At 40.2% G+C, this 12534-nt stretch overlaps 1 long non-coding RNA gene across 1 annotated transcript in view; it reads left to right on the top strand.

The window, feature by feature from the left end:
- LOC147019341 (uncharacterized) overlaps positions 1–10807 on the top strand; it is a 127265-nt gene extending 116458 nt beyond the window's left edge. Inside the window, exon 4 of the long non-coding RNA XR_015062746.1 lies at positions 9965–10807. This is a non-coding gene — a long non-coding RNA (uncharacterized LOC147019341). The remainder of the gene's footprint in view (positions 1–9964) is intronic.
- Positions 10808–12534: the final 1727 nt, after the last annotated feature.

Below are 12534 nucleotides of genomic sequence, written 5' to 3'. Positions count from 1 at the left end.
ACATGAGACATCACAGAGACCTAGACCTAGAGAATGGATGTAAAAAGTGACTTCTGGGAAGGAATAACACAAAAGGAAAGGGAGTGTTTAGAATCTAGGCCTTAACGTCAACAGAATGCAAGGTCAGTGGACTCTGATGCAATTATTCAAAGCTCCATCCATCAGTGACACAGACCTTATTCCTGCAGCCCACTTCAGGTACTCTTCCTTGTCACATGGCTGAAGTTTAATATATAAATATATATATTTTTAATGCTTTCCCTATCATCCTTAACACTGTTTTGCACAATTATGCTCTTCCAATCCTTCTGGAACAAGGCAAGTAAATAATTTGCTCTTCTCAAATATGGCTGCATGTGATAGCAAGTCATGCTACGACCTTGTATGAACATCACTTGCAAAGCAATAAAACAGTTAATTTTCTCTTCGAGCTGATTTGTGACGTGAACAACAGAAACCTCGTTATTTCCTTTATCAATCAACGAAACCATACTTGCACTTATCATATGTCCATGGCGCATCTATAATGACACAAGCTAATTCCAGCTTCGAACTTTGAATATCTGCCACCCTAACACTCGAGGAGAAAAAGGAACGGCAGTAGAGAGGAAATGAGCGAATGGCTAATCTGGTTCCATTGTTAGAAAGCCCCAAAGATGTGTGGAATGTCTTAAGCCACAGAGGGCATTTTTTTTTAAACACAATTGGACTCTTTGCTGCAGCTCGACACGGCAGATTAACCAACCGCTTTGATTGGAGCCGCACTGAACGTCTCCCTCCCTGAAAAGCCACAATTATTTTCTTTTCTCAAACGGTAGTGTCTCCACATTATATTCCCTCTTCTTATTCGTCTTCCTAAATTATATTGCTGCACTTTCTCAGTTGAAGCCTTTTTAGTTTCACGACATCGTTGATGTGACCTGGCTTTCCGACTTGTGTTAAATTTTTGATCGACCTGCTTCTCTTGCTGATTAAGATGTTAAGTTTGGTAAAGTTGTTGAAGACTTTTGCTTTTTGTTAACCACCCGTATTTTTAAGCTTAATGTTGAAGTTCCAAAATACAGGTGGTCATTTCACAATGCCCAATTTGAGGTGGTGATGGGGGTACTGCACTGGGAGGATGGTTCAGTTGGTACTCGTACCATCCTCATCTCTGAGTTGTCTCACATCAGTTTCACTTCCATCACTATAGGATAGTGTAAGTTACAGGCAACATGTTGCATCATATGCAATGAGGAGGTTAATTAAGCTGTCTTGTTCTTCCGCTAGTACTCACGTTTCGAAGTAAAATATTCTGTTGTGTCAATCTGAAAGAGTTCATTGAGCCCGTGCCCTGATTAAATGCCACATTCCAGCTTCGCAACTGCATTCTGGAGAACACTCCCCAAAACCCCAGGGTTCTGTAGCAGTAAAAGGTCTCACCAATCAGCAGGTATACTTGGAGCAACCTTAATGACTCGTACTAGAGACCCAAATTTACCCACTTATTTTTGCACAGTTGTCCATGGTACGAGCCTTTGGAGGTCTCCAGTAAATATTTTCCTTTACGAGGCTTATTGCATTGGTTTACCAAAGTTTTATATCAATCCAACTGTGCTACTTGGGAGAAAATTAAAGTCAACACAGTCGCTCTCATATGCAATACGCACTCGTGAATTGATATTATGGTGGCTTAACAAAATTATCGTTACATGGCAGATAAAAGCACCAAATTTGGCTTCTTTTCTTGGGCCTGACCAACTCATTTTAGCTGAGGACCTCTCTCCTATTTTCCCATGATTCCTGTGGCACAGGAAAATCCAAGATGGCCACCAATTTTTGGATATTTTGTAGTTGCAGACCTTAATGGATTTACTTTATGGTATGTACTCACTTTTTGGGGGAAACTGGTTATTATGATTCAGCAAAATAAAAATAAAAACAATTCCACCATCTTGAAATCCAAGATGGCGACCACATTTCAGTATTTTTGCCATGTCATTGCATTTCTTTTTCCAGCCCTTGTCACAGTCAAGAATTGCAACATAAAAGGGAACAAGCAACCTGCCCATCTAAAATGTGCCCGAGTGTTTGTATTTACACACACATATATATATATATATATATATATATATATATATATATATATATATATATATATATATATATACATATATATATATATATATATATATATATATATATATATATATATATATATATATATATATATATATATATATATATATACATGTGGAGCATTCCCTCAATCTCCATTGGACATAGTCCTTCACCAAAGCGTCACCTCCAATCCAGATGCCTCGGCCTGGCGACTCTGTCAAACAGACAGAGATTACATGGTCAACATCAGTTAAACATGAAACAGAGCCGCCTATCTGGATTCTGAGCTTGTTTTTATTTTTTTTATTTTTTTCAATACATTGTTGAGGCTCGTATGAGAGCTAACACACAACGCACAGCAAGGAGGGGCATAAGACAAGATGGGTGGGAGAGGAAAGGAAAAAAACAGTGGGGAACAGAGACATTAGGAGATCTGTGCAAGGGAGAGGGATGGTGTGGGATACACGGGGTATAGAAGATGGACATTACAGGGACTTTCAGGAAGGAAAGCAGGGAATTTGAAGGAGGTGGCTTTGGGTTGGATTAACAGGGGTAGAAAAGATCGAGGATTTGGATGGGGAATGATAAGAGGTGGTGGTGAATAGCTGTTTTGAAGGCCTGGAGGGAAGAATGGGATTGAAGAGAGTGAGGGAGTTTATTCCAAAGGCAGGAAAAAAGAGGAATGAAAGAGTGAAGGTGAGCAGTGATTCGTGATTTTGGTAGTTTTACCAGAAGGGGGTTGCTGGCAGACCTTGAGCGCCCTGTGGAAATATTGTGGGGAGAAATTACAGAGAGAGCAGGTGGGCAGGGGGCAAGACCAGAGAGGAGATGGTAGAAGACTGAAAGACCACCAACCTGTCTGCGGTAAGAGAGTGAGAGGCACAAAGACTCAGCCTCATCGCGGGAGATCCCAATGATCCGAAATGCCTTGGTTTCCACAGCGTAAATCCGAGAAAGGTGAGAGGCAGGAGCACCAGCCCTGGGGGGAGAGCAGTACTCCATCAGGCTGCGGACGAAAGCTTTGTATGTGGTCAGGAGCTCTGGTGGGTTGAGGAAGGACTTTGCGCAACAGAGGATTCCCAGTCAGAGACTGGCTTTGGAGGCCAGGCTGGAAATGTGACTTTCCCAGGAAAGATCATGGCAGATAGTGAGACCCAAAAGGTTGAATGAAAGGACTTCTTCCAGAGGATAGTTGAGAAAGTGTATGGGGGTTGGGGAAGAGGGGCTTCGAAACGGTCCTTTCGGAGAGACATTGTTAGGGTGTGAGATGTGTCAGGATTGAGAGACATGTTCCACGTGTTGGACCAGTTTGTGATTTTTTTTCCAGATCGACGGAGAGTGCAGAAGCTGCGGCTTGCTGGTCTGAGGGATGACAGATGGTATGACAGAGGGTGGAGTCATCAGCAAAGAGATAAAGAGGATTTTCGAGAGTCAGAGAGATCATTGATGAAAACCAGAAAAAGAACAGGGCCCAGAATGCTGCCTTGAGGAACTCCAGCCTGGACAGGAAGGGGGGTGAAAGAACTCCATTAAGGGCCACACGTTGGCTGTGACAGGAGAGGAAGTCTGCGAGCCATGAGTGGAGATGGCCTTGGACACCATGGAAGAGAGTTTGGTGAGCACGGCAGGGTGCCAGACTGTGTCAAAAGCACGCGATATATCTTGGGATATGGCTCTGATTTCATGTCTGGCATTGAGTACCTCCATCCATTGTTGACAGAGCAGAAACAGCATATCTATGGTAGAGTGACCTGGTCTGAAATCAAATTGATGATCAGAAATTAAGTCATTGGAGAAGAGGAAGGATTAAATGTCCAAAGCGATGATGGATTCCTGAACCTTGCTGATGATTGGGATTGAGAGACATGTTCCACGTGTTGGACCAGTTTGTGATTTTTTTTCCAGATCGACGGAGAGTGCAGAAGCTGCGGCTTGCTGGTCTGAGGGATGACAGATGGTATGACAGAGGGTGGAGTCATCAGCAAAGAGATAAAGAGGATTTTCGAGAGTCAGAGAGATCATTGATGAAAACCAGAAAAAGAACAGGGCCCAGAATGCTGCCTTGAGGAACTCCAGCCTGGACAGGAAGGGGGGTGAAAGAACTCCATTAAGGGCCACACGTTGGCTGTGACAGGAGAGGAAGTCTGCGAGCCATGAGTGGAGATGGCCTTGGACACCATGGAAGAGAGTTTGGTGAGCACGGCAGGGTGCCAGACTGTGTCAAAAGCACGCGATATATCTTGGGATATGGCTCTGATTTCATGTCCGGCATTGAGTACCTCCATCCATTGTTGGCAGAGCAGAAACAGCATATCTATGGAAGAGTGACCTGGTCTGAAATCAAATTGATGATCAGAAATTAAGTCATTGGAGAAGAGGAAGGATTAAATGTCCGAAGCGATGATGGATTCCTGAACCTTGCTGATGATTGGGAGAAGGCTGATTGGTCTGTAGTTGCAGGATCTGTTTTTGCACCTTTTTTATGCAGGGCAGTAATGTTTGCTGATTTCCAAGCAGATGGCAGATGTCCTTGAGCAATTGAGAGGGTGAATAGAATAGAGAGAGTGTGAGTAAGAGCAGAGGAGCAGGTTTTTAGGACATGTGGGCTGATGTCGTCTGGACCGGTTGCAGAATCTGAGTCGAGGTTTGACAGCAAGCTCTCCACCTTGTCAGGAGAAAAGGACACAGAGTCCAGGGACAGTTGGGTGCGACTGGGTAAGGTGGGTACAGAAAGTGATGAGTTCTGGACTCAAGATTTCGATGCAAACACCGAATTTAGGCATTCAGCCTTTTCACATGCGGTATCAGCAGAACGGCCATTTGAGGTAAGGGAGGGGAAAGAGGGAGGACATACACCAGAAACAGATTTGATTAGACACCACAAGGGTGGAGGAACTCTGGGAAGTTTTTATACAGCAAAGTGCTTACTTTGTGTAGGACTTCTTGATTGCTTTATGCAACAGTTTCGGCTAGAGGAGCATAGGAGGTGTAAATTTTTTTTAATGTAATCCTTGCCACCTGGGTTTAGTTGATTAGGTGAGAGCTGATTGGCTATTCCCTCCATTCACAGCTGAAAGATGTGGGTGGGTCTTTCTTTGTGATATATATATATATATATATATATATATATATATATATATATATATATATATATATATATATATATATATATATATATATATATATATATTATCCCTGTGTTGTAAGAGGCGACCAGGGTTGCGTCAGGAAGGGCATCCGGCGTAAAACATGTGCCAATTCACTATGCGGATCATACGGATGATCTGCTGTGGCAACCCCTAACGGGAGCAGCCGAAAGAAGAAGAAGAAGATATGTATATTTTATATATATATATATATATATATATATATATATATATATATATATATATATATATAATTTATTCATATATCACTACGATGGGGCTGCTGCTGCTCCAAACACAATGCATGTTCCCTTCCCATACTAAACACTGGATTCTCAAGTTTATCTGCACAAAATACTGACATAACTACACTGGGGTTTTATTTGCTTTGGTATGCGTCACCCTTGCGGTGTGTGCCCCAGTAACAATAGGTACACGCTATCCCTGCATTTAGTAAGAGGCGACGAAAGGGTTGGCGTCAGGAAGGGCATCCGGCCATAAAACATTGCCTCAAAAAGGGAACCATGATTGTCATGGGGCCTGCAAGGCTAACTCCTGCTCTAGTGTGCATAAAGTTATGCATAAAGTTAAAGTCGAAACTATATGGCTCCTGTACAACAAAAATTTTGATGGCTTCCATCCACTCTCTGTGAGACGAGTTGTCTCAGACCAACTGAAACAACTGCTGGAGATGGGCATCATTGAGAAAGTTGATGCATCTCCCTGGGTATCTCCAATAGTTGTCACTCAGAAGAAATCATGGGGATTCAGATGTGTATCAATCGGCCGGAGCCCAACAAAGAAATAATTGTGGATTGGCATCCATTGCCTCACATGGAGAAACTTTTTGCTGAGCTGAAAGGCGCGACAGTTTCTTCATCGATCGACCTTGCCAACACTTACCATCAGGTAATCTTGCACGATGACAGCCGGGACTTGAAAGCTTTTATGTACTTCATACGAGTGGCTTTTCCGATACTGCAGAGTTCCATATGGCTTGGCATTGGCCCCTGCTGCATTTCAAAAGATGATGGTGGCAATTCTTCAGGGATTACTAGGTGTACAAAACAACCTGGATGACATAATTATTTCTGGTCGTTCCAAAACTGAACATGACGCAAACCTCCATCCTGTCCTGCATCACTTACATGAGGCTGGACTAAAGCGTCACACTCAAAAGTGTTTATTCAATCAAACCAGCCTACGTTTTCTCGGACATGTCACTTCAAAGGACAGCCTACTTCCTGACTGACCCCATTGCAGCCATAGCTGATGCATCTGCTCCTCTCAACATTGCTTCCCGATGCTCCTTCTTGGGACTTTCCTCTTGGTACAGTAAATTCCGACCTAACTACGCCATGGTTGGTGAACCGCTGCATGCGCTGCTTAGATCTGGGAGTGACTTACATTTCATCTGGACTACTAAAGCTGAGCGGAGTTTCACTGCTGAAAAGACACGGATTATGGAGAGCTCTTGCTCTCTTCGATCCAAACCTGCCCCCATTCATCTCGACGGATGTGTCCGACTTCAGGCTGGGGGGAGTGTTAACTTTGCTGCATCCCGAGAATACTGAGTGCACAGTGGGTTTTACGTCTCACACATTGTTTCCTGCTGAAAGGAAATACAAATACTCGACAGTTGAGAAGGAAGCTCTAGCTTGCATCTGGGCTGTGGAAAAGTGGAGGACATATCTCTGAGGATGCCACTTCACTCTTCGAACTGATCACACCGCTAGCCACAAAAGGCATCGGTCATGCCGGAATGCAATTCACCAGATGATCGACTCGACAGCTTTGCTTCTCTCACAATGCGACGTATTGTCCTGGAATACAGAACTACATTGCTGACTGCCTCTGCCTACTGATTGTGATGTGGCAGATGACAAAGCTGAGCTGAATGCCGCTATTTTGCGTGCCCTCACTGCTCTCTCCATTATCAAGTTCTCAGCTGCATGTGTTTGCTGCTCTTAAATGTATTTGCTGTGTGCCCAAATAGAGCAAAGCTGACCGAACTTGAGGAAAGTGGTTGCACCTGAACTTTCTTCATACTTTTCTGTCCGCCATGAAGTGGCCATGAACAACGCATATATGATGCACAGCACTTGCTTGATTGTACTGCTGTCCTTGCATACCAAACTAGTCAACCTGGCACATGAAAGTCAGCAGGGCATTGCGTGCATTAAACAGCACCTCCACGACCGATGCTGGTGGCCGCAGATGGATCGTCTTGTGCAATCCATTGTATCGTCTTTCATGTTGTGTCAACTGAGCGACAAAACTGCTGGAGTTCCGTGTGGAGAATGATCTCGCAATTACAAACACATGGCTCAAACCACCCAAGCATAGACTGCACAGATGGGCTTCACCTGATGGGCAATGCAGAAGTCAGACTGACTACATTCAAATCAAAAGAAGATGGAGAAGTGCTCTGCAATCTGCCAATACTCTGCCAGGTGCAGACTGTGGGACAGATCATGAACTCCTTGTGGCATAAGTAAGAGTCAAATGAGAAAGGTGAAAAAAAATAATCAAAAACTCTGACCAGATACTATATGATCTGAAAACGTTTCAAAAAAAATATACAATCAAGGTCAAAAGCCATTTTGCAGAGCAGAACTTGGTTGACAGAATGCCAGACTAATTGTAGCAAGAGGTTGAAGACATTTTCAAAGAAGAAGCTGAAAACAACATCCCAGAAGCAAGCAGAAAGAAGAAGGGTTAGGATTGGGTTGTAAGAAGCAGACAGAAGAAGGGTAATAAATAAATAAATTATATCTACATTTAAATGATGTGCTAAAATAAAGGATACACAAAATAAAAAATATGTACAATGAAGATCCATCATGGAACATTTTAGTAGCATGGATTCGGTAAACGTTTTCATACCGAAGAGAACATGATTCTTGTCGTTAAAAAGTACTTGGAGGGTTACAGTCTATCTCAATGGTTTACACATGACCCACCACCAAACGTAGATTTTGATTGACAGCAGCTGATCAACACCTGTAGGTCACGGTCTTGCACGTCATGGTATCAACAATAATCTAGGGAATATATAGTATTGGTCTCGACGAGGCGTAGAAAAAAAGGATGTTCTGGGTACACTAGATTCATCTTAAAAAATGAGTTCCCAGTTGGCATCCCTGCCAAAGCACAATTGTATAAACATGATGATGCGACGCTGGCAAATCTCATCAAGCATTTAACTTTTTTGTTAAAACTTGTCAAAAAATGTCAGTGTCACAAACAGTCCAACGGGAAACGATGAAATATTTTTTAAATATGAAAAGTAATCCTTGGCTTCATGGAATGAATCACCTCTTGCAAGAAAAATTCAGCATTTTATTTTCATGTTCTGTTTTGTCAACAACCTCTGGTTCCAAAACATAATTATCCTGAAGAGTCACAGAAAGCGGTGTCCATCATAGATGCATGGATATTCCTTGCAAAAATAAATAAATAGGAGAAAAGAGTAAAAAAAAATAGAGGACCAAAAGGCAGGAAGAGAGGTTCAGGTTTAGTTTTAACTTTAGTATGATGAGAAATGATATTGGTCGGGGGTGTCCCCCGAGCCTTTATTGTGAAAAATATTAAAAAAAAAACTTTTAAAAGGATTTTTAAAAATGTTTTTTTTAAATGTTTTTTTCATGTTAAATATGTAATTTTATTTGTTTTTTTTCAAAAAGTTTAATGTTAAAAAAATATTAAAAAAAACTTTTAAAAGGATTTTTTTAAATGTTTTTTTTAATGTTTTTTATGTTAAAAATGTAATGTTTTATTTGTTTAAAAAAAAAAGTTTAATGTTAAAAAATATTAAAAAAAAAACTTTTAAAAGGATTAAAAAAAATTTTTTGTAATGTTTTTTTTTATGTTAAAAATGTAATGTTTTTTGTTTTTAAAAAAAGTTTAATGTTAAAAAAGGTTAAAAAAAACTTTTAAAAGGATTTTTTAAAATGTTTTTTTTAATGTTTTTTTATGTTAAAAATGTAATGTTTTTTTGTTTTTTTTTAAAAAGTTTAATGTTAAAAAAATATAAAAAAAAAACTTTTAAAAGGATTTTTTAAAACGTTTTTTTTAATGTTTTTTTCATGTTAAAAATGTAATGTTTTTTTGTTTTTTAAAAAAGTTTAATGTTAAAAAATATTAAAAAAAAACTTTTAAAAGGATTTTTTAAAATGTTTTTTTTAATGTTTTTTTTCATGTTAAAAATGTAATGTTTTTTGTTTTTTAAAAAAGTTTAATGTTAAAAAAAATATTAAAAAAAAAACTTTTAAAAGGATTTAAAAAATTTTTTTTTAATGTTTTTTTTATGTTAAAAATGTAATGTTTTTTGTTTTTAAAAAAAGTTTAATGTTAAAAAAGGTTAAAAAAAACTTTTAAAAAGGATTTTTTTAAATGTTTTTTAAAAAAAATTTTTATGTTAAAAATGTAATGTTTTTTTGTTTTTTAAAAAAGTTTAATGTTAAAAAAATAAAAAAAAATTTTTTTAAGGATTTTTAAAAATGTTTTTTTTTAAATGTTTTTTTTAATGTTAAAAATGTAATGTTTTTTTGTTTTTTAAAAAAGTTTAATGTTAAAAAAAGGTTTAAAAAAAAGTTAAATCAGAAGAGATGAATAATTGCATAACGTCTTGTTCATGATCTGTCAACCCAATTCAATATGATACAAGGCCGGTGGAGGGTGGCAATGGCTTCGTTGTTCGTCTCTTCTGTGTCCAGATACAGAAGTACAGTTGTAGAACGGTCTTGACCTGCCGTGCTTTCACGTGCACACCAAAGCAGGTGAGGACCTGCAAAGACAAGGCAACCACAACCAGGCCAGGTGCACATTGTTCCAGATGAAACAAAATCTCCAACAGCCCAGACCGATGGAATGATGCGAGGTTCAGCACTTCATCTTCAGTTCTCCACCGGGATCATAACCTTTGCTCTGAACATGGTGACAAAGGAGAGAATGCAATGGATTTGTAAAAGTATTTGCTGTTCCACAATTGAGCTGTTAAATGATCATAGTCAGCTTATAAGTTAGTAGGTCAATGTGTTGACGTAATCCTGGACTTGAATAACATTGGGGAGTTTTACAGTTTGAATGTATACAAACTTGTACACATTAAAACTGGTTCTTGAGAATGTTGAAATTGTGCCAAATAATAGTTAAACTGGTGGAGATACATTCAAGCATGCCACCGTGCAGCACATGGAGACGGAATTGGGACGGAGTGGTGTACAATAATTTATTATCAAATAATTAATTCATTTATAAATTGGCTCTAAGCATACCGAAACCATCGCTATTTCATCTGAATCTGTAACTTTTTGAAAATTAAATCAAGTATTTAATCGAAAAATGAATAATGAATTGATTAATTGGTTAATCAATAAATCAAAATACCCTTTATAGTTAAATTAAGTTTAAATGTTGATGTTGATGTTGATGGCAATGATAAAGAACGGTTGATGGAAATGATGGTGATGCCAATGTTGGGGGTATGAAGCGGTTTACTCTGTTGGCAGCCCATATTAATTTGGTGAATAAATGTGGAAAATAGTTAATCAACCTGTGAATAATCGACCAGCGTGTGTGTGTCGTCACCCTTAAACGGTGACAAAAACATTGTTGCACATACACAGCTAATCACCCATCTAGATAGCGATTTATGAAGGGAGATAAACAGCCGATTCGTTGTGCATGTCTAAACAGCAGATTAGTTGTGAGCACCAAAACAGCCGATTAGTTGTGCTCTCCGAAAGAGCCAATTGGTTGTGCTCTCTGAAAGAGTCAATTAGTTGTGCACACCCAAACAGCCGATTAATTGTGCTAACCTAAACAGCCGATTAGTTGTGCCCACGTTAGATTAAACTCGTGAATAAAGGACAGATATTCAATTTGTTGAGACTCATGCACACTCACTCATCCACAGGATTATTATTGAGATTAAATAAATAAATATACATTTGGAACACGCCTTCCAATCCTGAGAGATCTCTCTCTCTCCTCTCTCTCCTCTCTCTCCTCTCTATCCTCTCTCTCCTCTCTCTCCTCTCTCTCCTCTCTCTCCTCTCTCTCTCTCTCTCTCGCTCCGTCTCTCTCTCTCTCTCTCTCTCTCTCTCTCTCTCTCTCTCTCTCTCTCTCTCTCTCTCTCTCTCTCTCTCTCTCTCTCTCTCCCCCCCTCTCTCCCCTCCCTCCTCTCTCCCCCCTCTCTGAAAGGACTGTTCTGCAAAACCTCCCATCTAGTTTCTCAACAACCGTCTCAAAGAGGTTCAGTCACTCAAACTCCTGGGTCTCACTCTCAGCCATGATCTATCTTGGGTAAGCCACATTTTCAAGTTGGCCTCCAAAGGCAGACACCGACTGGGCATCCTCCGTCATGCAAAGTCCTAAATCTCCTTCCTTGGCATGTCTGAGATCCTGTCCCCCAACAAGGCTTTTATCCATCCGCAGCTTGATGGCGTACTGCTCTCCCTTTGGGGTTGGCTCCCCTGCCTCACATCTTGCTGGGCTTGACGCTGTGGAAACCAAGGCTTTCAATATCATTGGAACCTCTCACGATGAAGCTGAGTCAATGGGCCTATCACTTCGTCACCCTTGACAAGTCAGTGGTCTCTCCATCTTCTTGCACCTCATTTCTGGTCTTGCACCTGCTGCCCTCTCCGTGCTCTGCACCCCCCCCCCCCCCCAAGTATCTGCAGGATGCACGCGGTCCACCAGAAACCCCCTCTTCGTGAAAATGCCTAAATCTACAACCACTGCTCACCTGCACTCATTTATTCCTCTTTTCCCACCTATGGAACCACCTTCCACACTCTCTTCCATGTCATTCTTCTCTCCCGGTCTTCAAGACAGCTGATCACCACCATCTCAAGTCATCCCCCATTCAAAGGCATGATCTTTTCTACACCCGTCAAACTTTTCTGCACCATCTTTTCCGTTATGTGTCCCAGCTGCTCCACAAGCCGAGACAATTATGCATTTAAAAAACAAATAAATAAATTTCAGTATTAAACTCTTTTTTTAGATCCTCGTGTAGGATCTCTAAGTCTTACTCACGTTGTTGTTCTTCATCTTCTTCTTGTGGACTTTTTTGTTTCACAGCCTTCAGTTTTCATCGAAACTTCCTGAAACTTGTAATATTTATGTAAAAATACCCTGTGCAGACAGTAACCATCTCAGATTTTGAAAATTCCTCCAAGAAAAAAAGTTATGACGTCACAATATCTCTGCTAATGGAAATCGCCGAAAAAATTAACTCCGAAACTAGGCAAGCTTTTTAAATTCTGTTTGCGGGAAT

Source organism: Eptatretus burgeri, chromosome 10, assembly GCF_056783735.1.
Source record: "Eptatretus burgeri isolate ZD-2024b chromosome 10, Ebu_testis_v1, whole genome shotgun sequence".
Lineage (NCBI taxonomy): Eukaryota > Metazoa > Chordata > Myxini > Myxiniformes > Myxinidae > Eptatretus > Eptatretus burgeri.
Note: the sequence above shows the minus strand (reverse complement) of the source record. Positions and strands in the feature narration are given on the sequence as shown.